At 38.6% G+C, this 25,956-nt stretch overlaps 1 pseudogene; it reads left to right on the top strand.

The window, feature by feature from the left end:
- The first annotated feature begins 7,436 nt into the window (after positions 1-7,436).
- On the top strand, positions 7,437-25,759 carry LOC119532186 (annotated as a pseudogene).
- Positions 25,760-25,956: the final 197 nt, after the last annotated feature.

Raw genomic sequence — 25,956 nt, forward strand, 5'->3', positions numbered from 1 at the left:
GAGGGGCCTTGCTGTCTAAGATTTATTTTCCCAAAATCTCTAGTACTGTATCCTCAACCATGTTGACAGATAGAAATTGCCTGTTGCCCCTCAAAAAGTTGAAAGGAGCTCATATGAACCTGGGTCATCATGTACAATTCAAAACAATAATTTAAACAGGCAAAGAGTAATTAACATCAAAATGAATAAATCCTAAGACTTAATCAGTGATCTCAAATCTGGTATATTGGAGTTGAAAGTTTATATAGAATCTCTGTATAGCACCACAATAATCCTCAGACTGCCTTTTTGGTGTGTGCTCTTAAAATTAAAACAAGTGCTCTTTGTAAAAACTTAGCACTATTTAAAGAAATAGTACAGAGTAAGAGTGGGGACCCCAACCTTATTTGTCTCAGAGGAGGCCACTATAAACAGTTAGAATATACAATTTCAGATCTTTTTCTATATATTTATACACACATAATGAATACAACTTCCACATAGTATTCTCCTATTTCTTTTTTTATATGCCATGTATATTTTCCATATTTGTGCTCATTCTTTTTCATGGTTGTGTAGTATTTTATAATGTGCGTATACTCTATTTCTTTCTATAAATGGACATTGATCATTGACTGTTTCCAGGTTTTGTGTTTACTTTCTATTAGAAACAATGTACAGAGAACACTTACTTTGGGGCTTAAAAGTGAAGATTTCTCCCAGAAAGATTTATAGAAGTGAAATTACAAGATAAAAAGAGAATGCTCATTTTAAATAATAAAAGATAATACCATCATCCTCCAAAAATACAGTACCAGATTTTTACCAATTATTTTCCCACCAGTATTAAACAACAGTAAGTGTTTCTCCATACTTTCACCAAAAGTGAGAGTTTTAACGTTTGCCAGTGTGATAGCCCCCAAATGGGATTTTATTGTTGTTTTATTTTGCAATTCCCTAATCACTAGGCTTTATTTCCTTTATGTTTCTTCTGCAGTAAATTCCCTAATTCATCCTTTTCTCCTTAATTTCTCTTTGCTTCAATTTTCTTAGAATATTCTAAAGAATATTCATTTAGTAAACTCTGTTATGAATGGGTCACTGTCTTTTCTAAGAAAGACAATAGATTAAAAAATGAAACTATTTTTAGAAAGGCTTTTCAAAATTTTCTTTCCTGTATTTGATATTCTATTTTTATTCATGTAATTTAAAATTTTCCTGTTTCTCTGGGCACACAGACTGTATATGCTGCATTCAGACTAGTAATAACAATACACATACTTCAGGGAAAAACTGCTTCTGATCTATTACTAAAAAATGTGCACTTGTCCATAGTGTTCCCCTGGCCTGACTTCCCCAGCACAAAGATGTTAAATGAAAGTCAGCATTAACTTTAAAAGTGTTATGGGTCAGAAACATTATTTTCTCCTCTCCCAAACCAGTAACGTAGAATATCACTCTAGATCAATATAAATGGGCATATGTTGCTGGACTCTTTGAATAAAAGTATGGTACCTGTTTTCTGGTGGAGAACATGAAGATAATCATCATAGCTAACATTTATTAGGTGCTTTTTTCATGCCAGGGTTTGCTCTATGCACATTACACATGTTAATGGTAATCTCACTGAAAACACTTTAGATAGGTGTTATCCCCCATTTTTAATGATGAGGAAATAAAAGCACATGGGAGTTACATAACTTGCTTTAGGTCTCCCAGCTCAAGTGTGGCAGTGCCCAATTCAAACTCATAACATATAGTTGCAGATCCCCCACTAATAACCATGATGCTGTGCTGCCATGACCGATGTTCGACTAAAATAGTAAATGAGGAGAAAGGAACTATAAGGAGGACACAGACTAGAGGAGAAAAGAAAGAAATTAGGGATAAGAAAAGAAAAAATAAGGAAAAAGAAAACTGAAGGAAAAGGAAAGAAAGGATAGGAAAGGAAAAAATGGAGAAAAGTATCCTCTGACTCCTCCTTCATTACCAACCCAATGGCCAACTGGACTGCGCTAGCCATGTCGGCACCAATGAAAGGCGGGGCGTTCTGGGTTTGGTCTTCCCCCTCCTCAGCCCTTGGCCCAGGCACCCTTTCATACCCACATACACACATGGCCCAGGCACCCTTTCACACCCACAAACACACATACTTCTTTCAACTTGTGGGCATTCTCCTGGCATCCTTTTTCCTGTACTTCTAAGATTCACAAAAACTGTAAAGGGTGTGGACTCTCTTAAGAAAGAAAGATTGGATTGACTCCACACTCATCTTTTGAGTTGTGCTTTTAGGTATAATAGAAGCCAGTGGCTACATGTTTACAGAGTGTGCCCTTAAAAGAATTCTGAATGAAACACTGCAAAATGTGGATTTAGATTTCAGGTTCTCCCAAATTCATTAGGCTCACTGCATCTTGAGCACAGGAGAAAAGTTGTGACAGTGGTTCTCAAGCGTGGATGATTTTTCCCCCTAGGGACATTTGGTGATGTCTGGAGACCTTTTTGGTTGTCACTTTGGGGATAGGGAGAGAGGGTGCTACTAGTATCCATGGGTAGAGTCCACAGATGCTGGTAACATCCTACAATCTGTAGCAAATAATTATCTTGCCCACAGTGCCAACATTTAGAAAGCCTGTTCTATGAGGCAGTGTGACCCAGGCTCAGGTTAAAGCTCCTGTCTGGTGGCATGGAAATTTGCTCCCTAAAAAAGATGCAAAGAAAGGTGGAGCTTGTTCTTTCCAGTCAAATCCTACTTTTTCTTTCCAGCTCCTTTCTGTCTGGCCAGAGACCAATCCATTCATTAAAAAATATATAATTGTTGCAAACCAGAAGTCATATATAAGTCTAAGCCAAAATATTTGGGTGAAATTTCTTGCCAGAGGGTTTGTTTTGTTTTGTTTTGTTTATACCTCTGGTTGTGAAATATTTTATGAAGGATTTTGTGAATGGTATTATTTGGATGTTTTGTTTTGTTTTGTTTCTTTTTTGAACCATGGATTGAAATGAAACTGAGCAGGAGTTGCTAGGATAATAATAAAGGGGGAAAAAAAAGGAAAACCTTTATTCTGTGGCAATGACTAGGGAATCATTATTACCCAAAAAATAGATTAGGATACTTGGGTGAATATTCCTTATCTTGAGAAAACTTACTTTATAAATTTGAACATTACTTCTTCTATTAATGATAACATGTAATGTATTTATATAGAGATTCTAAAAAACTCAAAATGTTTAATAATAGTATCTGAAATTTATATAGTGATTAAAAATTTTATGTACCAGATACTCTGCTCAGTCCTATGTATATTATCTCATTTACATCTATACCAATTTAGCAGAGATAGAAGCTAGAAATTCAAAAAAGTGAAATCACTTGCCCAAGCTTACATAAGCTAATAAGAATCAGATCAGACTATTAAGTGATATTCTCTGACTCCTTCCAAGTCAAGAACTATTTGCACATTATGATTTTGCCTTTCTCATTATGCCTGTTTCCAAGGTCTTTCAATGAATGGAGTATACCACTATTCTTAATTTTTTTAACACCACACCCCCAAATGAAATTGGCATAAAATTATTAAGCTCTACTGCTATATTAATCTTACATTCATTATAAAACACCCGAAAGTGAAAATGTTAAAAGAGTGAGATAAAGAACAAGTAGAAATTGATGTTCTAATATTGTCTTCCATGATCAATGGATCATGTGTACCTCTTGGGATCCTCGCACCCTGGAGTAACGAAGCCAAGTTCTTTGCTGTATGAATCAAAATAGGAGACTTGGCCTATCTGTGCATCTCCAGAATCTCCATTACAAATGGCTTCTTGTCAGGTCAGCATTAGATGTCAATCCCAGTGCAGATCCACACTTAAAACCAACTGATATAACAGTAACAAGAGAATAGGGTTCTCATCCATGAGAAGGATGCAATATGGCAGCAATGTGTCTTCTGCCCCTTTATTATCCAACAAGATAAAAATATAGTGTAACTAGGCAGACCAATGGCACAACTAGATCAAGAGCATCCCAGCATTTCATTACAAGTCCTTTTATCTCAGACTCCCAAGGAAAAATGATAATAATTATTCTCCAGAGCTTCTCTTATTTCATTTCTTACGACTACTATTGCTTCAGTACTTTGCACATATGGAACCCTCTGTCTCAGGATTCTGATTAGAGTTAAGCAAGTAAGGTACTTCCTTGGACTCAAAATTTAAAGGGTGCACGAAAAAAACTCAGTAAGCAAGGTTACATTTTAATGCAATATTTAAAATATCAACATTAATGCAAAAATCCATGATGAGCAAAAATCACAATTTTAAATAAAGAAAGGAAGTCTGTCTTTTAGCTTTCCTGGGACTATGGAAGTAATATCCATTCTATCTGGTTTCTCTATGACCTACCTTCACCTTTAGGACAAACTATGCTTCATTTCACCCTCTGATCTCCTGAGTGAAAATATTCCTTTGATCCCCACTCAAGGAAATCTCCCTTTAGTATAGCATCTTTTGTTTACAAATCTGCTTCAGTTAAATTACTTCCTTTCAGAGTATATTTCTATCTGACCACCCTTATAGCCTTCACAATCCTTAAATTCTTCAAATTTTAGAAATGAAAGAGATATCAGAATATATTAGATATATTCTATGTTCATCTCAATTGATAGAAACTACCCTGGCTGATTTAATTTTTAAAAATGGAGAACTGAATGTGAGGATTTTGAGGCCTCAGGTTCAACCAGAATTGTGAATTTAAACGTTATTTCTGTCTTTCTGCTCTATTTCTGTGTGTTTCTTTCTTCTCTTTTACTGTCTCCAGTAAAAGACACAATTTGTCTTCACAATTTGTACCGTGCAGATCAAATCAGAGAAGGTGGCCACTAATGATTTGCAGTTTTGTTTATTGTCCATTTCAGCCACCAGAAAGAGGCTGATACTCATTTTTTCAGTTCCAGTTCTGAAATTCCTGGGAAAAGACTCATACTGGCCCAGCTTTGGAGTGCTTATGCCTGGCTCAGTCAACATTGTCCATGGCAGGGTCAGATTTTTGGTGGTTAGTAGTGTGGTTCCATTGTAACCACAAAGATGATGGAGTTGGAAGAGGGGAGGTCCCCACTAAGAGGGAGAGTGGCAGAAAAAACTATGTGTATCTACCACAGAAACAATTTAGTCCCGTCCCATCCCTCTATTTAATAGATTATTAAACCAAGGCTCAGAAAGTATAGATTGGTTGACCAACGCTAGCGAGAAAGCCAGAGCTGGAACCCGGGTTTCCCAAATGCCAGACTCATGCCCCTTCATTGAATAGACATTTGCTGAGCATTTGCTGTGTGCTATCTCTGGTTGGTTACAACAGTGAACAACAACAACCAAAGTCTTGTCCTTATTGTACTGCTCCTAAGACCAGAATAGATTGTCTTCTGGTCCCCCTTCTAAATAGCTTCCTTTGTATTGGTGTCCTAATCTTCCTTATTGGAAACTCCAAAAAATATCCCATTCCCTCTTTCTCTCCATAGCTTTCCACTAGCCAATTGATTCTGACATTAACACTTCTAAAATTCACATGAAGAGTGATTGCTCTGGTAGACACACAGCCATGGGACACATATGTAACATATACAAACCTTTTGAATGAGTAGGGATATTTTCACCATATGGGAGGTGCATTTTAAATGAAGAAGAAAAAATAAACACTTTATTTAGTGCAATGAGTCCCATTTATGACTTTAACTCAGGGGAGGATCATGTATATGTAAAGAGGAAATTGTTTGGGAAGTGTTTTTCCAAAAGGAAAAGAAAATAAAGGAATGGATGCTAAGTTGAGTCTTTGTTTATAATGAAACATCATGTTTTCCATTTGCTAGCCATGCTACCTTTGGAAATTCACTTCTCTGTGCCTTGGTTTCCTAATTTGTAAAATAAAAGGGGTTACTAGACAATCTCTATTGAAATTATTTATGATTCCTACTCTTACTATGTTCTTGAAAGGATTTAGAAGCCAATGAAATATAAAATCCATTCCAGTTTCAAAATTCTACCCTTTGATTACATGTGATTTGACTCTGCTTTATTCAGTAGTAAATAGCCTTGCATTTTACAATTTTACAGCAGTCCCAGATAATTGATTGGTGTTCTTTAAACTAATCAGATATCTATGAAAACAAGGTGCCTTTGCTAGCATTATAATGGGTTGCTTCTGCCATTTAAAAAGTATCTACTTAGGTATCTACAGTGGTCTTACATGGAAACATTGCCACCCCTCCAAACTGTTTCTTCTGCCTCTCCCCCCAAATTAGAAGGCTAAGATATGGTATGAACATGTATTTGCATATTATTCAGAGTTCTCTAAACATTTCATTCTATTAAAATCAAGGAAAAGAGGAATGGGAAGAAGAGCCGTTTCTTTTTTGCTCACTAGATAACTCCTCCAGTATGCCTCTTTGATTCGTTGTTTTTAGGCCTGCTTTAATTTCTTATTTCTTGAGCACATGGATCAGTGTGTGTGTGTATGTGTGTTTGTATACATATATATATGTATATGTATATATATATATATATATATATATATATATACACATTTTTTGTCTGATATCTGAACATTTTCATATTGAATTCTGTAAAAACTGTTCTTAGACCTGGCATTTCCATGCTGTGTGTGTTCCCTTGACTACCAGAAAGAGCTATGTCTTGATGGGCCCTAGAAGGGACAGCATGTGAAATGTGCCAGTTCTCAGAAACAGCATCCAGTCACTGTGGCTGGATTATGGATAGGCATTCCTGGAAGCAACCACTCAGGAGTGCTACATTTAGTAACAATAGCAGCTAAGATATGATGCACGAGTCAGGACACTATGCTGTATCTTTTCTGTGTATCTTGAATAAGCCACTGTTTGAGGGTTCTTACCGAGCTGATAGCTGAATGCTCGTCTTCATGTAACATAGCCATCAGTGTTTTCCCATCAAGTTAGTGGAGCTGACCTCAGGAGCAGCCACAAAGAAAACCCTCTGGAGTTGTAACCTGATGATGGGCATTGAAAACTTAAAAACACACAAAATTTATCTCAGTAAATCCATCTAAGGAAATAAATGTATAGCAGTGTCTGGCACATGGGAAACATGCAATAAATATTAGCTATGTTAGATTAAACCTTAATGTCCAAGAAAAGGAGATTGATTAAATAAATGGCATCATGTCTATATAATATAATTCTAGGCAGCTATGGTAGATTAAGTTATGTCCCCCAGAAAAAAAAAATGTGCTAAATCTAATCCTATTCCTGTAGGTGTGAACCCATTGTGAAAAGAACCTTTTGAAGATGCTATTTTCAGATAAGGTATGGCCAACTGAATCAGGATGGATCTTAATCCTTTTACTGGAGGTCTTATAAAGAGAAAACCACAGGAAGGAACTGGGAGCCGGAAGTCAACGGAACCCAGAAGTCAGCTGACCTGGAAGAGAAAGGAGAGGACATCGCCATGTGATACGAGACAGGAATACAAGCCAAGGAACCCCAAGGATTGCCAGCAGCTGGCAGCCAACAAGAGAATGTTACACACTTTGAAGAAAAGCATTGCCTTGCTGATGCCTCAACTTTGGACTTCTCCTATCTCAAAGTTGTGAGTCAACAAATTCCCATTGTTTGAGCTAACCCATTGTGTGGTATTTGTCACAGCAGCCTGGCAACTAAGACAGCAGCCATTAAAAGTTTGCCAGTTATTTCCACATTTTGGTGTGCATCAGAATTGCCTGAGGAACTTGTTGAAAATGAAATTGAAAAAAAAAAAAAAAATTGTCCAGGCCCCATCCAAAATATTCTAAGAATAATTGGAAAGTTCTGTAACTAAGAGGGAAGTTAGGCTTCACAAGAACTCAAAATATAGTATAGGAGGAATATTAATTTTGCTTAAAGGATTATTTATGTCAAAGACTTGCTGACTTTTCTTAATGAGCCGCTGTCTCTCAAATAAGTCTGTATCAAAAGAACCCATTTAAATCATTCAGCTCATTGAAAACAGGCCTGCCTTGAAGCTATATATCCTTCATTGAAGTTTTCTTCAAATGGGCATCATTATAAAAGGTCTTCTCCTGCATTTTCCAAATTATGTATCTTTAGTAAAAGAATACAGTTTCCATTTAGGGAAATACTTCACATTTGGAGCTCTCAATCTGCTTTCTTTGTGAGTGTTTTTTATAACATCTGTGTTAGAATGCAAGATAGTTGGAAAGCTGTGGTTGAATTTAGTGACAGCATTTAACCCACAACTCCAAAGGATGTTCCAGCTCCAAGATATACACTTGTTTATCTACAGTTCCAGTTTTGTTCAAATAAATATACATACTCAGAAAATGGCCAACAAAGGATTTGTTTTCTTCCAGATGACACATTGCTTCAAAGAGCAATATGATAGATTATATTGACATCAGAAATTCAATGATATTCCTTTTATTTTTTGTTATTCCTTGCAGTTTGTAATTATTGTCTCAAACTGTGGAGCTAAGCCATCAGCAGTAGAATGACTCAGTAAGTATTGATATGTCCAGCTTCAGGAAGAGTGCTAAAGTCCTAATTTCTTATTCGTTCCCACATAGCCACTTCTCTAATAGCAGCTTACAATTATATAATGCTTATCTGTGCCAAGCACTTCTCCAATCACTTTATCAATGTCTTTACAAATTTAGTTCTCAACCCAGTAAGGTGTTATTGTCATTATTCATCCCCATTTTACAGTTGAGATCTTACCCCAGGAAGGTTAAGGTATTTGCCCACAGTTACACAATTACGCAACCGCAATCCTTAAGACTTTGAAGCCAAGCCTTCTGAGAATCTTCACAAGTAACTCTAAGCCTCAATCTTTGGTATACTGCCCTAGGGCTGAGATTTTTCCTCCAATTACTGGAGACTTTCTGTGTGGAGAAGTAAATACAAAGGACTGAGTGGTAGTGGGAAGTGCCCTAGGAAAAAAAAAAGGGAGCCTTCAGGAGGTTGCAAAGTTTTCGAGGATCTAGGAGAAAAGGAGCCTGGTCAGAAACCCTGTTCATCTCTGCCTCTGATTCACTAAGGGTCCTTAGAAAAGATAATTCATTTTTCTGAACCTCAATTTGCTTTTTCACAAAAAATTGCTGATGATATCACGATCTTCCTTGTGTTGTTTTAATAAAATAATATAAGCATAGTAGGCACAGATAAACCATAGGTTCTCGTCTATCCCCTCTACTCAGAGGCAAAGAGAGAAACTTGAGCTCTTCAAATTGACTAAATTGAAGAAACAGATCCATGAATAGATTCCCTTAGGATTGTGGAAAATAAAACAACAAAACAAAAAACCTAAAAAAATCTGGCATGATTTCTATAATTTTGAATGTTCTTTCCCATTGCTCTCTTAATTTTTTACTTTTTTCCTCCTTCTCCCTCCTCCTTGTTCATCACCCCACCGCCACCCCTCCTCGTTTTTTAGTAAAATACTTTTTGAAAAACTCCAGCTTTGACTCAGTTCATGAAGAGGGAAGAAGGGTAAGTTTCTACTGAGGTCAAGAAATCTATGGAAAGCAGAATGCTCTGGGGAACAACCCAGCTGCAAAACAAAAACACAAAAAGAGCTGTCTGAGCTGGGAAATGAATATTCTAGATGGAAGAAATGTGGGGACAACTAACACTGCAGATTCTTTCTGGCCTGGCATTTACTTTCCCCAGTTCAACTTGTTTATTGTATGGTTGATTTACTCTAGGACAGAGTGGTCCTTTACCTGGGTGATCTTGTATTTCCTTTCATATTCCCTTAGAGTCATTCATGTTGTTTCAGGTGCTTTTATCTCATGTACCATCCAAATTGCTGTTTGGAATAAAAAGGTGGATCTGCTCCTTGGTTCTACTCCTGTGTGTAAACAGGAAAGAACAGGGCTTTAGGGTCAGAAAGCCCTAGGCTGAATTTCAGCTCTAACGTCTCTAAATTTCCTCATTCATAAAATAAAGGTAAGAATAGTTGGGACCACTTAGTATTGTGATAATTAAATGAAATAATACATGTAAAACACTGGCTTAGGAATGGAGCCTAAAAAGTACTCATGAAATGGTAGTTGCTATTATTATTTTATAGTCTTCTTTTTCTCTCTCCCAGGACTGCCCAACTACATACTTAGTTTAATAAGGGATTGCTAAGTGAACCATATGAATGAAACAAAGATATACTGTTAGCCAGAAAAAAAGATGTATTATAGTAAAAGATTTATTTCTTCCAGGGGTTTTAATAATTTTAATATTCTAGGTTATGTTTTAGATCCAAACCAGAAGAGGAAGCATAGAAACATGAAAACAAATAGAGTAATATGCTGCACAGTTGGCATGGTGGTTAGGACATCTTATTTACATAAAATATTGTTGACTGTCAACTACGTTAATGGAATCTATATTATTTGATAAGTTTAAAAAAATAGGATTTGGTTTCCTTGACACTCAAATAACTAATCTGAAACTAGAAAACTAATTTAAAACTGGAAAATCCAGTTCATATTTAAAGACTGAAATTGAACTTAGATTCTCCCCTCCCTCCAAGTTAGCAGCTTTTTTCTTGGCCCCTAGGTGACTTGTGACTTGGTTATTTTCATTCCATTTCAGTTAAATAAATGTGTGTGTGGGTTTTTTTGTGGTTGTTGTTGTTTGTTTGTTTTTAATGTACATACCATGTAGTAGGCACCTGCGATTCAAAAATAAGCAAGGCATATTTGTAAGCCTGGAAAATAAAAATAAGATCGCAAAAGTGTTGAGTACATGGGCATTGTGCTTTTGAGGAATGTGGTAGTGCTCATGTCTGCTTATTATAAGTGGAGGGTGTGATTGTTACCATCGTTCCTACTGTGTCTTAGTTATAGAACTCTGTTTCCATATGTGTTTTCCAGGTTGTTATTTCCTAGGTTAGGAGGATATTTATTTTCCATTTTGTGAATGACGCTCATAATTTATGCCCCAGGGTCAAAATCTTGGGTGAGCCATTTGCTAGGACCCTGAAAACTACCTTTCTCTGTTACACAAGCAGTTGTTGTAATCACGTTGGCTCCATGCCTAGAGCAGGCTGTGTGACTCAGTGACAGTTGCAATCAGAGCATGGAGTTGGAGACAAAGAAGTCATAGATCAGGAAATCACAGTGACGATGGCCAATTGGGATTGGGTGGTTTCATGAGTGAATTTTTTTTTTTTTAAAGAACTTTTCTTAAGTATCATTCATCAAAGACACATTTCATACTGTTACATTTACATTAGATTCAAACATTTTTTTTTCCTGGTAATATTCGGTTTAGCACTAGAAATAATTTTGCACCTAAGGAAGAGCTCCAAATATTATAACAACCATTCATCATGTCAGTGATTTCAGACCCATGCTTGGTAGGCTTGGGGCACATATGTCTTCTATCATTTGAAATAGATCCACTTTTTGAAGTCACTTTTATTTTTACATGTTCCCCAGGCTAGATTGAATTCTTTCTAGTGAAGATAACAGGATTAACTCATAAGAGAAATCTTAAAGCAGAAGTTCTCAAATGTTTCTAAGTCATCAACACATATATTTCATTATAAAAACAATCAAGTACTTAATTTTCACATCTGACAATCTAGATATCAAGAGTTATCAACGCATATGGAAAAATTGTGATAAAGAAACATTTATATTGATTTGTAACTGTTGGTCAACTTTAAGGGGAAGGTGTCTGTAACAAAATAGGGAAAGACAAAGGTAGAAGTTGGTCATTATAATGTTATTTATTTCTTCTCTTTTATGATATCAGGTACAGTATTTGGTAAAACAAGGTGGAAATACTCTAGTAACACTGAAGGCATCATCCTTAATTGTGGTTGGTAGAACTTGTGTACTGTAGGGTCAGGATAAGTGTAACCTGGAGAAAATAAAAGAGAAAGGCACTGGATTCTGAAATAGTACCCTCACATAAATTTAAAATATCACTGGGAGCGGGGGAAGCAATTGTTTCACTCTGACTTGGGAAATCTTCTTACAGTATCTTAACACAGAACCCTAGGGTTCCCTTTGCGGCAGTTTGAAAAACCTTAGAAAAAGGCCTGGAGAATTGCAATGCAATTTGAGACAGATGTCTTAGACTGCATCAACCCTGAAGAGGTATTATTTGGGGAAAGAATTGGAGTGGCCACTGTATGTGATTCACTTGGCTAAGTACTTGAATTGAGCAGAATTGATTCATTGGATCCTTATGTCAGAATCTCCAATCTCAAGATATATAATACTAGATTCTATTTTTAATGCTTCTTCCCTCCCAGGAGAATTTTATTTTTATAGTTGTTCATTGTTTGAATATGAAAAGTTTGAATTTTATCAGGAGCGTACCTGTCTGCATTGAGACTGGTTTCTTCTCTGTGGAAATAGTTATCATCAATATCATTTGCAGAAGCATCATTTGAAATATTTATTGAGTACCTATTATGGGCCAGGTAACTTTCTTGGGTCTTGGGATACAATGATGAACAAAATGGACAATGATCCCTGTCCTCCTGGAGTTTACATTTTAGTATAATTTAGACAGTAAATACTAAACCATATAAATAAGGAAATGAAGTAGTATGGGAAAATAAAACAGTAGAGAAGGGTAAAGGAGACCAGAAGTGTTGAGGGTAGAGTGTTGCAATTTTAAGTAAGGCCCCACTGAGAGGGTAACATATGAGCAAAGACTTAAACTGAGGGAGTTAACCATGGGGCTATGTGAAGGAAGAGCCGTTTCCAGGAAGAGAGAACAAGCAGGACAAAGGCCCTAAAGTCATTGTTTACACGTGGCTCTCTGTAGTCTATGTCCAAGGGATATAGCATGCTACTTAAGGGAGGCTATGAGATTCTGCTGTATGGCATTAGGAGAGAGATATACACTTCCTAGCTCTCTGGGTTCATAACCGATAGCACCTTAAATATTCCTGACTTATATAGCTCAGAAAGTGACTGCAACCAGCCTTGGTCACACATTATGGATTTTGCCTGCTTCCTGGAACATGTATAGCATAAGGGGCCAACTCATTTATGGGGCATTAATATTTTTTGTTAAATTGAAGAGCTTGAGAAGGGAAAATTATTGTTCCCCAACTATATGTAGTAATTGTAAAAGGGATGCACTATGAGTATAATTTTGTCTTCCCAGAAATTTAGTTGCTAACATCAATAGTATATAGGAAGTGAACAGATATGACACACATGCACACTCACTTTCTCTATCTGGCATTTTTCTCCAAAATCTATTCTTTGGCAATATTCAAAGTATATGTGTTGTATTGATACTGTTTAATGAGCAGTTTCAGATACAGAAACTCTATTTCATGCCATATGATAATCTCTGGAATAAAACATTTCTGTGGCATTGTGACATCATTGATACGAACGAATAATGATGAACTGTGACTGTGTATTTATAATTGATTACAAACACACACACACACACAAGAAAAAAAAGCGACTGCGATTCCCATTTAGAAACTGTGGCCTCCAAATAAAAAGTGCACATACCCCTTGCCCAGACAGGGAATACATTCTTAGGCAACCATAGTGATCATTAACATTTATTGAGCATCTACTCCTGGTTAATACCATGACAAGGGCTCTTGTTCCATTGAATGGCTTGAAGTAATGCTGCCTTTAGGGGCAAGACAAAATAGAAACAACAACAACAACAACCATGAAGTATTGTGTGCTCCTTGCTGTCCAGAGAATGCACTAAGTGCATGTACTTGCATTATTTGTATTGCATAATACATTAATTGCATTAATGTATTATTTAATTCTATGCAATAAGTACTATTGTTAGAAACATATGAGAAATGAGGGCTCAGAGAAGCTAAGCAAATTGTGCAAGACCCCAGAGCTAGGAAATTCGAGATCAAGGATTCAAACCCAGGTATTCTGTCTCTAGAGCCTTAGTTAAGCTTTATTAGTACAGTGTGTTGCTTGAGAAGCATATCAACAGCAGTGTGAGAATACTGCATGGAGTGTTGGGTTTGGAGTCAGATGAGACCTAGGTTTAAATCTTATTTAGTATCTCATATGGCCATTGGCCACATAACTTTGAGACTCAGTTTCCCCATAATATCTACCTTGCTAAATAGTTACATTAGAGATAATATATGTGCCTTGCATATGATCCCTATTCAAGAAATAATAATTGTTGAGATTTAATCATTATCTGTGAGTCTAAACAGAGTCATAGACGAAGAAAGCTGTGCCAAACTCAGAGTACACCTGACTTTTCCTTTTCGTTTAACCAGGGCTACTGGCAGCTACTAGATAACTTGTCCCTAATATCAAGTGTAACCATTACTAGAGGAGAGAAGATCATGGGGTGCATCTCTTTCTGTATTTAGTAGCCTCTTTTGCACAACTTAGAAAATGAAACCCATTTATTTAATTTATACCAGAGCCCGTGGCACAGTGTAAAGTCTTCCTTGGGGGAAACAGACAAGCAGCTAATGTCCCAACGAGGGAGAAACAATTAGCTAATTCATGATCTAAGGTAGTTACAGTATACCCTTTTGGCCAAGGATAGTCATTCATTAGCTTAAATAACACCAAAGTAAGATTACCAGTGTCATTAGAGAAAGTGCTGCTTAAGGAGAGATCAAGCCATATATTACAAAATTGAAATTCGAAGATTTTGGGATAGGGGATTTTACAATAAAGACAAAAAAAAACATCAAACCTAACAAAAGTTTATTATCCTGAGGAATAGAAGTATAAGCAGGATCCTAATTAATAAATATGCTAGTGATTTTTAAGGAGATAATATAATCTCCAGAGCTGGAAGGGATTTTAGAGTTCAGTTATTCAAACATCCCTCACCCCCCCCTTTTTTAAGGTGTAGAGATGAAACCTAGAGAAGGGAAATGCTGTGGCCAGTTTCACACAATACAGTAAATTATTTCTCATCTTGCTTTTCTCCTGGATGAGGTGATGGAGCTTAGTGAGAAACATAGTGTGTACCTAGGGATTCTTAAAGCCAGAGGCCTTGCTAAATTTAGATTTGGTTCCTGCTTATGTAATTTTCCTTGCGTTTTCAATTATTTATACAAATATATTATTTATATATGTCTGGAACTTGTGCTTTTAGCATTCAATAAACAGGAATAATTTATAGGATTATGGACTGCTTCCTGTCCTTACCTTTCAGATTATGTTCTTTTGCATTGTTAATTAATTGTTATATTTCAGCCCTATGCAACTTCCTTTCCCAGCAGTCTTGTGGTGATAAACACTTAACTAGCCAGAGAGAGATATGTTAGGATCTACTTTTATCTTCAGATTCACATCCCAAGATCCAGGTTAATTGTCCTATTAGCCTTTTCCCTAACATAGCTAGTGGCAGGACCCAGCAGTTCCTGCTCCTTAGGTAGTGGGAGACCCTACCAAAAAAGGAAGATGGCTTCCAGTCTTAAATAGAAGTTGCGTTGGCTTCAAGTTTCTTTTTTTAAAATCTGGTTCTTGACATTCCCTTTTCTCCACCCACCCTTATCACCTTTTTTCCTTCTGCTGCCTTACACTGACCTCAGGTACTTATGTTATCCTGATTTATGACCAAACATAAATCCAGATTCTGACTACTACCAGAAATTATTCCTGATTTTTTTCCCCCTCTTTCTCTACCTATACTGTTTACTTTAAGGTATTTCCCAAGTCTGGCCTTCCCTGTACTTGGCTGTACCTTTAATTTCCAACCTTGCTTGGATTTCTGAGGTTCTTGCTCTGTGCCCATTGCCCAGAGGAGCCATCGGAGCAGATATCTTAGAGCAGTGCTTGTATGCAAAGAGGCCTCTAATGCAAAACCTGAAAGGTGTTGCGCTGGTCTGGGGCTGGGCAAGCTGCCCTGTGCTCTGTGCCCTGCCCCTTCTCTTCATAGTGTCCTCGACATTCCCTGGAGCAAATGGAAAGAGGTTCTTGGTTTTTTCTCCCTGGGCCTGGAGTATATAGCTCTTTAATCACAGTTTCTGGAAGCATAAATATATTGAGATACATAAACTTTCTTTCTGTGAGGGAGGACAAATATTTGTAAACAGAGAGGTCGCTGATGGCCTTCTTTTGCTACTGTCACTCAAAGGCATGAGGCCGTTGGCTGTGGCAGTAGCCCTGGAGCTTGGCCTTTCCTAGATCCTTCCTATCTTGGTAACAGAAACACCAGGTGAGAAGCCCACTCTCAGACCGTTTACTCTGGAGGCAAGAAACTACCTTATATATAAACAAATACACAATTATCCAAAATTGTCTTGACATGAAAGGACTACTGGGACATAAACAAAATAAGTCTTAGGAAATTTCTCTTTTTATCAGGATAGTGAGTAATTTATTTTCTACCTTATGGCATGGTGGCACAGTCAACCGTAATGCTGTGTGTCAGTATGTGTTGAATGAAGGCTTGAAGGGTTGATGAAGGAGCATTGCATTGAAAGAAGTGGACTCCCTCCTTCTCCCAGTGTGAACAAGTGTGAGCTTGTTCACACTTGGAACTCCTGACACTTCACATGTGTATGAGGAGCCCTGAGAGCAACTGTAGAGGCTTAAGGAAAGCACCTGGCAATGCTCCTAGTTGGGTGAAACTGACTGGCCACAGCAATGTGTCTGGAGCTTCCTCTCTGGGCTATTTGTTCTCTAGCATACTTCAATGGATGTGTGCCAGAAGGTTTTGGTGTCCTGGGGAGCCAACTGGATGGCCAGGGAACCACACCTAGTACTGGATGATTAGGCCAAGTAGGCAGCAGTTATCTGTGTTAAACATGATGAAGACAGTTCTGGAAATGATACTATGAATGCCCCAGGTAAAGAATTTTCATAAATCCTTTGGCTGCAAAGTGTATATTAGCTCCATATTTAAAACATCTTAAATTATAGAGTTATTCACGATCACTATAAAAAACGCAAAAAGTGTAGATGAGTATAAAGTAAAAACTCCCCCTCCCATGTGACGTCCAATTCCACCCCTTGGGTAACCTTTGCTAAAAATTTCTTATTTATCCTCTCAGGAATGTTTACTGCATGTGTAACTGGTGTATTGAATGGGCTAGACATCCAAAAAGAAGCTTTATTCTTTCTCCAATCCAGGGCCTTCAAACCTACTCTACTGTCTTCTCACCACAGTCCCTGGACTGTATCTTGGGCAGAACCTATAGTTTTACCAAATGTGTCTAGATGTTAAAACAGTCTTTTATTGTTTAATGGATTTTAAAAAGTTAATCTGGTCAAAGTCAAAATTTCCTTTTTACTTCCCGTTTGTAAGTTCTTCCCTTCCCCGAGTTTTGGCCTGATCCTGGCCGGTTCAGAAATCTTCAGTGAGCAAGAAGAGTGTGGTCTGGCTTTTCCCTCTCTGCCCTGTTCTTCCATTCCCCTGGAACCCCCCACCGAACGCTACTGCCCTTGACTCCTCCAGGACAGAGCTGAGTGGGTAAGATGAGAGGTGAAAGGACAAAGTCTTGCTTGAGGGTTGTTTTGTAATCAGATATCTGTGCTCTCTGGGTTGTGGATACCTAATGCTGACTTTTTCTTACATGGGGGTTTTCTGTGGGTTTTTCAGAGACTCCTTCTGCCCAATAAAGGGACTTCTTTCTGTTCTCTGTTCTTCAAATGAGTTCTCTGTTGGGGGAGATGCTCTCTCTGGCTAACTTCTCTCAGGTGCTGTCTCATGGTATCTTTGCTCTCACAGAATGTTTCTGCTGGGGTATACTTGCCCCAGCAGGCAGTGCTTGGGGTCAGGTCTTTGCATGATGGTACTACACTAGCCACCTTCCAGGGCGATTGCATTGCCCATAGGAAAACTTGACATCTTTGCCGACTGGAAGAACAGCTTACTCCTACCTCTGACCTTTGGTATTTTCCAGGCAAGAGGCAGGCACCTGGTTCTGTGCCCCCAAATTCTAGGGAACACAGGTCAATCTTGCCCAAGAGTTTTCTCACCACAGTCTGTTGCAAGAGCAATATGGAGTAAGCCCATGAGTTCTTTCAGATTAGCAAACATCAACCTGAGGATGAGATGTAACCCCCTGCCCCGCCCCTAAGCCTCCCCAAGTCTCTCCAGTGAAGAGAAGAACCTCGTGGAGCTCTAATGTTACTAGGCTTCTGATTAACCACTACCATCCTTTATATATAGACTAATGGTAAGTGATGAGCTAAGGAGTCAGAGTATAGTTTTGTTCACCTTTGAACAATTCCTGAATAGATAATAGAACGTGAGTGAGCATGTCACTTATTGTTATCAGTGTTAGAACCTCACCCAGACTCTGAGACAATGGGAGAAGAGTCCATTTAAGCAACACACACATTCTTTTAGAAATATTCTAGATCCTTTGCTTAACCTCAAAATGGGAGCATACTATGCATAGTGTTCTGGAACTTGTTTTCTTCACTTAAGAGTATACCTTGGACAACTTGTGTTGTCAGTACATATGGACCCATTTCATCCTTTTAATGGTCTACAGTATTGTACCATGTCGTTGCTTCTAGTTTTGTTATTGCAAGCAATGCTATAGTAAATAGCCTTCGAACACTTTTGGGAGCACATCTGTGGAATGAAGCTTATCTGTAGAATGAATTTCTAGAAGGAAAATCACTTTGAATTCACAAGGAAAATTTTAATATATGTTGCCAATCTGCCAACTTTTAAACAGTTTGTATACTCATTTCCTCACATCCCCACCAACCAGGGTATTTGAGAAATGTTTAAATATTTGTTGATCTCACAGGTAAAAAAAATAAAAGTTTTCTTCATTATTTTAGATTGTATTTCTTCAGTTATGAGTGTGGCTGATCATCTTCTCATATGTTGATTGCTCTTTTGCATATTTTCCCCCAAATTGCCTGTTCATATCGTTTGTTCATTTTTATGTTGCTTTTAGAGACCACCTTGTATGTTAAGGAGATTTGCCTGTTTCTGATGTATAAATGAAAACATTGCCTCCAGTTATTCATTGATACATTGACTTTGTGCTTATTTTTTAGTTTTTCCTGTAAAGATACAGTTTCATGTAGTAAAGGTTGTCAGTTTTTCCTTTATGGTATCTGTTTTTTTATGACATTCTCAGGAAGGCCTCCAAAGTTAGAAAAATATTCACCCATTTTCTTATAGTGCTTTTATGGCATCATTTTTGTTTTTTTTCAATTTAAGTGGTTGGTCCTTGTGGAATATATTTTAGGGCAAAGTGGAAGCTTATTTACATTTAACAAAGCCAACTTTTTACTTGCTAGCCTTTTCTGACTCCTTTCTCTTCTTCACCTCACTAGATGAAAATCTAAGCTATACTCAGAGTTCCTCCTTACATACAGCTTCCCATACAGCTAAAGGCAAAGGCAAATAAAAAAGGCAAAAATATACTTTTGTGTTTTAAATAATGCCCACTTCCATTTTGTAGAGAGCTTAGCCTGAATTTTCTGGGCATTTGTCTGAGGGGCTTGTGTTTATTTTCGTGGCATTAACAATGTGTTTTCAGATCCGGTGATGAAAGAAGCAATGATATTTGCTCCTCCCCATTTTTACAGTGGATGCCAGGAGAGAGGAAGTAGCAGGCCCAAGGTCACAGAGCAAAGTAAGGTGTTGAAATCCAGGGTTCTGAGCCATCTAGCCTGTTGCACTAATCATCAGACAAACTCATGCACAAAGTACAGGTAGAAAGCATGCTTATTGCATCATTCACTGAATTATATAATCTACAATAAAAACTGCTAGAGGGCAGTGGATAGGGTAGTGCTTAGCCCATTGAAATGCTCAGAGGTTTCAGTGAATTGGGAAAATGGCCTGCTCATAGAGATTATATATAATATTTGACAATGTGAGTCAGACTTGGGCATCATTCAAGATTAATCTTTTCCCTGTAATGAAATAGCTTATTGTTTTGACTTGTTCCTCTCTGCCTGTTCCAAGTTGCCTGACAGTGTGTTAGAGAGACAGTCTTGCTGGTCTGAAGCTCTATTCTCAAGTGCCGAATTATGGCGTCCATTAAGGACTTCAGAAGATCTGTTTGGAGAGGCAGGAATCCAGTAAAGCTTCTAATTTTTCCATGATGACTGATGGATTTAGAGCACTCTTAAGGGGTGGCTGTATAAAGCTAAGTGTTTAGTGTGTGCCAGCTTTGTCACCTTACATGAACCCTGTAACTACCTTTTATTCCAACCTCATCTCACAGGCTACCAAAGAGCTGGGGGCTGCTGCATTGAGGGAAGGAGAATTTCTGGATTTGGAAACAGGGAGAGAAATGAAGGAGTGTGGGCAGTGAGAGGAGGGCGACACCAAATAAAACCTGCCTGTGTCTTAATTACCTGGCAGATTCCCTGCTTTAGTTTCACAGGTCATTGAATTTCTTCCAGCATGTTGTTTTGCAAAGGCTGTATGAAGTAAAATAGGCCCTCTGGTGAACAGGATACTCCTTCCCAGCAACAGGATATGGGAAAGTTCAGCACCAGGAAGATGTTTGGATCTAAAATGGTGGGGGAAAATTGGAAATCATCTCTGTCTGACCAGCTGCTATTTTCTCTAAACTCAAGTGGCTCTGGGGATTGGCCCCAGCACCTTGTAATACTGGGAGTGTGTGTTTAATTCTAGGTGCCCGAAGTTCTTTAGTTAGTCCGTGGTTTTTGCGGTCAGCGCTGACAGCACCAGCTAAGTTGGTGTTACAGGCAGTGATTGTGCTTGTCATGGAAATGGTTCATCCCTTGATGTGCTTTCAAGTGCTGTGTCCTATGAATCCTGTTGGCAAGAAAACCATCCTCCACCCTAGCACTTAGTTAATAAATATGGCTTGAAAAGCAGCCAAAAATGCATATGTTTGCTGTGCTGTTAGATTCCTTCTGGAAAGGGAAAAAGGAAAGGCTCTTCTGAATGTGATGCACAAAAGACTCTATTAATTAGGAGAGCTAATGATGACTCCCTATAGAATAAAGAAAAAAATAATAGCCTGCATTGCTATTCCACTGGTTCCTTTCTGGGCCAAAGTTTATTGCTTTTGCTTGTAGCAAAGAAATTTCCACTCTGACCCCTCAGTTTGTCTCTCTTATCCTCTCCCTGTGCGCACACAACTATTTATAAAGTCAATAAGAATTATGAGTGCATATCTGGTGGAGTGGAAGCAAGGGGACTAGATCCCAAAGTCAACATCTTTGCAATACACTCTGAGATGAAAATGATCAAAGTCCCATGCCTCTAACAGAAAACAAAGTAGAATATTCAGAACACAGATTAAAGAAGAAACAGAAGATTTAAACTTTTTTTCTGAACTGTATTCATGTATGCACCAAGCCCTAAAACATTTTAAGTCAATTTTGCCCCTAGGTATAGTAGGAGAGAGTCACTCAAACTCACTTGGAAATAGAGTTTCTAAAAAGTAATTTAGCCTTCCCAGAGAGCTTAAGGGGAAAAGAGCATCTACACAGGCAGGAACCAGGTGCTAAAATTCTGAAACACATGTGAAAAAATATAAACAGCAGAGGAGATGTGTGCTGGATAAAGATGCTAGGGAGAGACTTTTCGCCCCACTCTGGAGACTGGGGGATTCCTTAGCTCGTTCTGCTTTAATGAGTCAGTAATTAGATCTAGTCTCAATTCTAAAACCAATGCCTTCAGCCCCCTGCCTAGTTCTGGGGCACAGTACATTCCTATTATCCTTCATTCTTTGTGCTGGATATTCTGCATGTTTACACTCCATCCTTCTCCACTCTTGGTCCTATGAGGCTGACATCTACGGACTCAACACTTGCCTCTGGCTTTTGTTTGGGTTTGGCTGATGGGAAAGACTGGCAGGAAGTCAGAAGGCAGGAGGAAAGAGAGGTGGATCTACTTATTCCCCATGGCCATTCTTGCCAGACTTTAGATTATTACTGGCTATGCTCCTCTAGTAAAGGCCACATCTCCTATCTGGTGCCCCTTTCTACAGGGCAGGTCTCATTAGGACCCAGCAGCCACTCCCTTCACTTGTCCATCAGGCGTAGGATTTGCTGGTGGCTTGCTTCTCTTGCTAGTCCAGAATGCTTCACCTTCCTTCGTTGGTTCTTTCACACCCTTTGAGTGGGTCTTCATTTTTCATCTAGACAATGGCCTGTACATCTGTCCACGTCAGCAAGCCTGCTTTGAACAGATAGCGAGCAGTCAGCCTCTAACCTGTATTCAGCAGTCATTCTCTATAATGTTGTGGGTTCCTGGTAGTTGTTCTGTCTTTGGAGATGTTGTTTCCAGGCCCCCATTTTGAACTGTTATTTTGTGCTGTGTTTCTGGCTCTATCCTCTGATCATGTTACTGCTAAGTGGCAACCTTGGCCTATCTTCTCTGACTTTGTTTCTTGCTGTGGATAATTTACGTAAGTGCTTCCCGTGAGTCAGAGACTGTGCCATGCTCTTTACCTATGTGTTTTGTTTCATCTTCACGATAGTTACTATTTTTATCCTTATTTCACAAATAGAAAACTGAAGCTAAGAAAAAGTCACTGAAGGACACACACCTGGAAAGAGCAGGGATTCCAATTCTGTTCTGCTCTAAAGCACTAAGCTATGTACTAGGTGATCCTCTGGTTTAGCTTTTAGAGCGCAATGTAATTGTGTGTCATGTTTCTATAAACCCTAGTGATCCCCTTGTGTTTTGTAAATCATGGGACATTCTGTTTTTCAGGCTGCTGACCGGGCTTCTAACCCTGGCCCCATCTTCTGCTCCTCCCAATCTGGAGCTTGGTCTCTCTGCTTAGGAACCTGAACTTAGCACTGATCCCTGAGTCTATCATGGTTGAAAACAAGAATCAGGCCGTCTATGGCAGGAAAAAAAAATTTCCTCTCCCTCATTTTTGCAAGGTAATGAATCTTCCCAAATGCTTACAAATGAGTTTAAAATTAAAAGAAAAAAAAAAAAAAAAGCCAGAATTTGGAAATGTCACTTAAATTAAGCTCAGTTTAAACTATACACAGATGAGGGCCTTGATAGAATATTTGCATTTAGAGTGTCCTATCCTAACTTTGGGCAGAGCAACATTATGTCATGCTGGTCAGATGTGGTCTGTGCCATGCTAGATCATTCTATCTCAAACTTACACATTTTTTAAGAGGCCCGGGTTGATTCTACAGTGTGAGAAGGGTGTGGATAGGTGAACTGATACTCATGGGTAAAATTTGATTGGAGGTGCTTAATTAAGGAAGGGAAAGAAAGAAAGGAAAGCCAAAATGGTGGACAGATGGGAGTGGATGAAGCATTTTGATCTTTGAACAACATATATTCTGTGATAAATCATAAGATGAGAAAAGCTGTTGGTCATGTAAACAATTTACCTCCCTTCTTCTACTTCTATCTACTACCTTCCCATTCCCTTACATCGGATCAGTTTATTTGTATCTGCTCAGTCCTAACTCTATAGAAGAAGGTAGATCTACTATCTACCATGGACTAAGTTAGAGTTAGCTAGTTCCTAAAACAAAGTTGAGGCTTGAAGATGAAGATCTTGAAACTTCGGATTGGCTCAACATTGAAATAATTGGCCAATCTGGTATAAACACTATAGCACCATAAAGAGTAAATTATCACTTCGTTCAGAAAGAGAAAATCAGTGAATTATACACATAGAGAAAAAAAGTTATAGAATATTATTTAGAATTATTTCTTATTATAGTTCTTTTTTAAGCTGGTGTGTGTCATTAACATGGTGTGTTTCAGCATAGATGAGCCTTTGTTATTAATTTTAGTGCACACTGTAGAAATGAAATCTAATACCACTAGTGGTACTGAGTATTGGGTGAGAGCACACCTCAGAGCAGGAAGTTTAAACCACTTTCTCTAAAGTCCTGGGTGTGTTTAGATTGAAGTAAAGGGTTTGGAGTCTCTGGGCAGTTATAGGCGTTGGGCAGCTGGCTTCTGAGATGTGTGAGGCAGAAAACTCCACCTGTTGAGGCTCACTGATAAGGTATTTATCACACTGGTGTGTCCTAATACCACTGGTGTGAAAATCCTGTTCTGTTATTTCTCTGCTCTTGTCAGGAAGCAGAGTCTAGAGGCTCTCTTAGTCATCCCTTATAGTTTGCAGTCCTTTCAATATCACATAGTTCTCTGTCATTAACTCCAATCACTCAAACCCCTTCCCATTGTTTCTTGTTCTGTGTACAGTGACACTAAAAATCAGCTGGTCTGCATAGTGACTCTTGTCCCAGAAAACCTTCTCTTTTCTTTATTAAAGACCCCATCCCTCTTTAAGTTAAACACACACACACACACACACACACACACACACACAGAGAGAGAGAGAGAGAGAGAGAGAGAGAGAGAGAGAGCCAACAAAATGGATATGGCATTAGATCGAATGTCTTCAGAAAGTTCTTTATATCCCCTGGATTCTCTTAATTTTAACTCTTACTGACCTTCTTAAGTAAGGGAATATATGGCCATATGACCAGAGCATGTGCGTTTTTCTTCATGAACAGGTTGGAGGGGTTTTGTGAATTAAAAATCAAATGCTAATCAAAATCCATGGGGGATATTATGACCTGGCATCACAAATGCAGTTAGCATGGTTAAACAATAATATATAACACCTATTTCTTCACACTAGCACAAAAAAACAAACCAACCAAACAAAAAACTGTCACAGAAAAGCTACTTATGTGAGCATTCTTCTCTTTATTAATGAGAGTGTGGGGGAAGAGTTTCAGTTCTTAGATGTTGGCCTTTATAACTTCCTTGTTGAAATTGTGGAGCTCCAAAGTTAATGTTTCCCTTAGGGAATTTCCTTGACAAGCTAAACAGTCCTTGCCTTATTCTTCCAAGGTGGGAAACATTGGAAGAGAGAGGTCTCTCCAGCTTACCTTTTCCCGGAACACCTCACCATGCCACTCTGGAATGAGGGACACGTGGAGCTGGGGCAGGTGGGACGCCTGGAGAACACAAAGCTCACTTGTGCCTCTTCTGAAACTTTGCTTTGTCTGTTCAGAAACTGTCTCAATGGAGCTGGTGTCCCACACAGAGATGCCATAAGAATCCATGGCGCTTTCCCGCCAGCTCTCCCTTCTTTTCTGGCGCTGCTCCACCTCTCTGCACTCGCTCCACGCCATCGTTGCTGCCGCCTTCCTCCAGGCACCATCATGATCTACCCAGACCTCATCAGACATGATGAGATGTTCTTCAACCTTTACAAGATCCGGGAGATCACGGACGGGCAGTGCCTGGAGGTGGGGGAGAAGGTGGTCAGTAGGACAGAAGGTGGCATTGATGACGCGCTCATTGGTGGAAATGCCTCAGCCGAAGGCCCGAGGGTGAAGGTACCGAAAGCACAGTCATCCCCAGTGTTGATATTGTCATGAACCGTCACTTGCCTGAAGCCAGCTTTACAAAAGAAGCCTACAAGGTGTACATCAAAGATTACCTGAAATCAATCAAAGGCAAACTTGAACAGAGACCAGAGGGAGTAAAACCTTTTATGACAGGGGCTGCAGAACAAGTCAAGCACATCCCTGCTAATTTCAAAAACTACCAGCTCTATACTGGTGAAAACATGAATCCAGATAGTATGGTTACTCTCTGGGACTACTGTGAGGATGGTGTGACCCCATATATAATTTTCTTTAAGGATAGTTTAGAAAAGGAGGAATGTTAACAAACTTGGAAATCCTTGAATCTATCACCTGTCATCATAACTGGCTGCTGCTTTTCGTCCACACAATACCAGGACTTAGACAGATGGACTGATGCCATTTTGAACTCTTCATTTATTCTGACCCTTGATTTATTTGGAGCGGAGGCATTGTTTTTAGGAAAAACATGTCATGTAGGTTGTCTGTAAATAAAAATGCATTTAAACTCATTTGAGAGAATGCTTGTAGTGTTCCTGGAGAAGCTAGAGTCTGTTTGTAGATAACTGCTATACAGCATAAGACTGTCTTCAGATAATGTTTCCAGTTCACTTACTTCTGGTACTGGAATGTAAAAACAAGAACCAAAAGTCTAAATTCTGAGTTGAAAGGACGAGACCATGTTCATAGTG

The sequence above is a fragment of the Choloepus didactylus genome, chromosome 4, assembly GCF_015220235.1.
Source record: "Choloepus didactylus isolate mChoDid1 chromosome 4, mChoDid1.pri, whole genome shotgun sequence".
Lineage (NCBI taxonomy): Eukaryota > Metazoa > Chordata > Mammalia > Pilosa > Megalonychidae > Choloepus > Choloepus didactylus.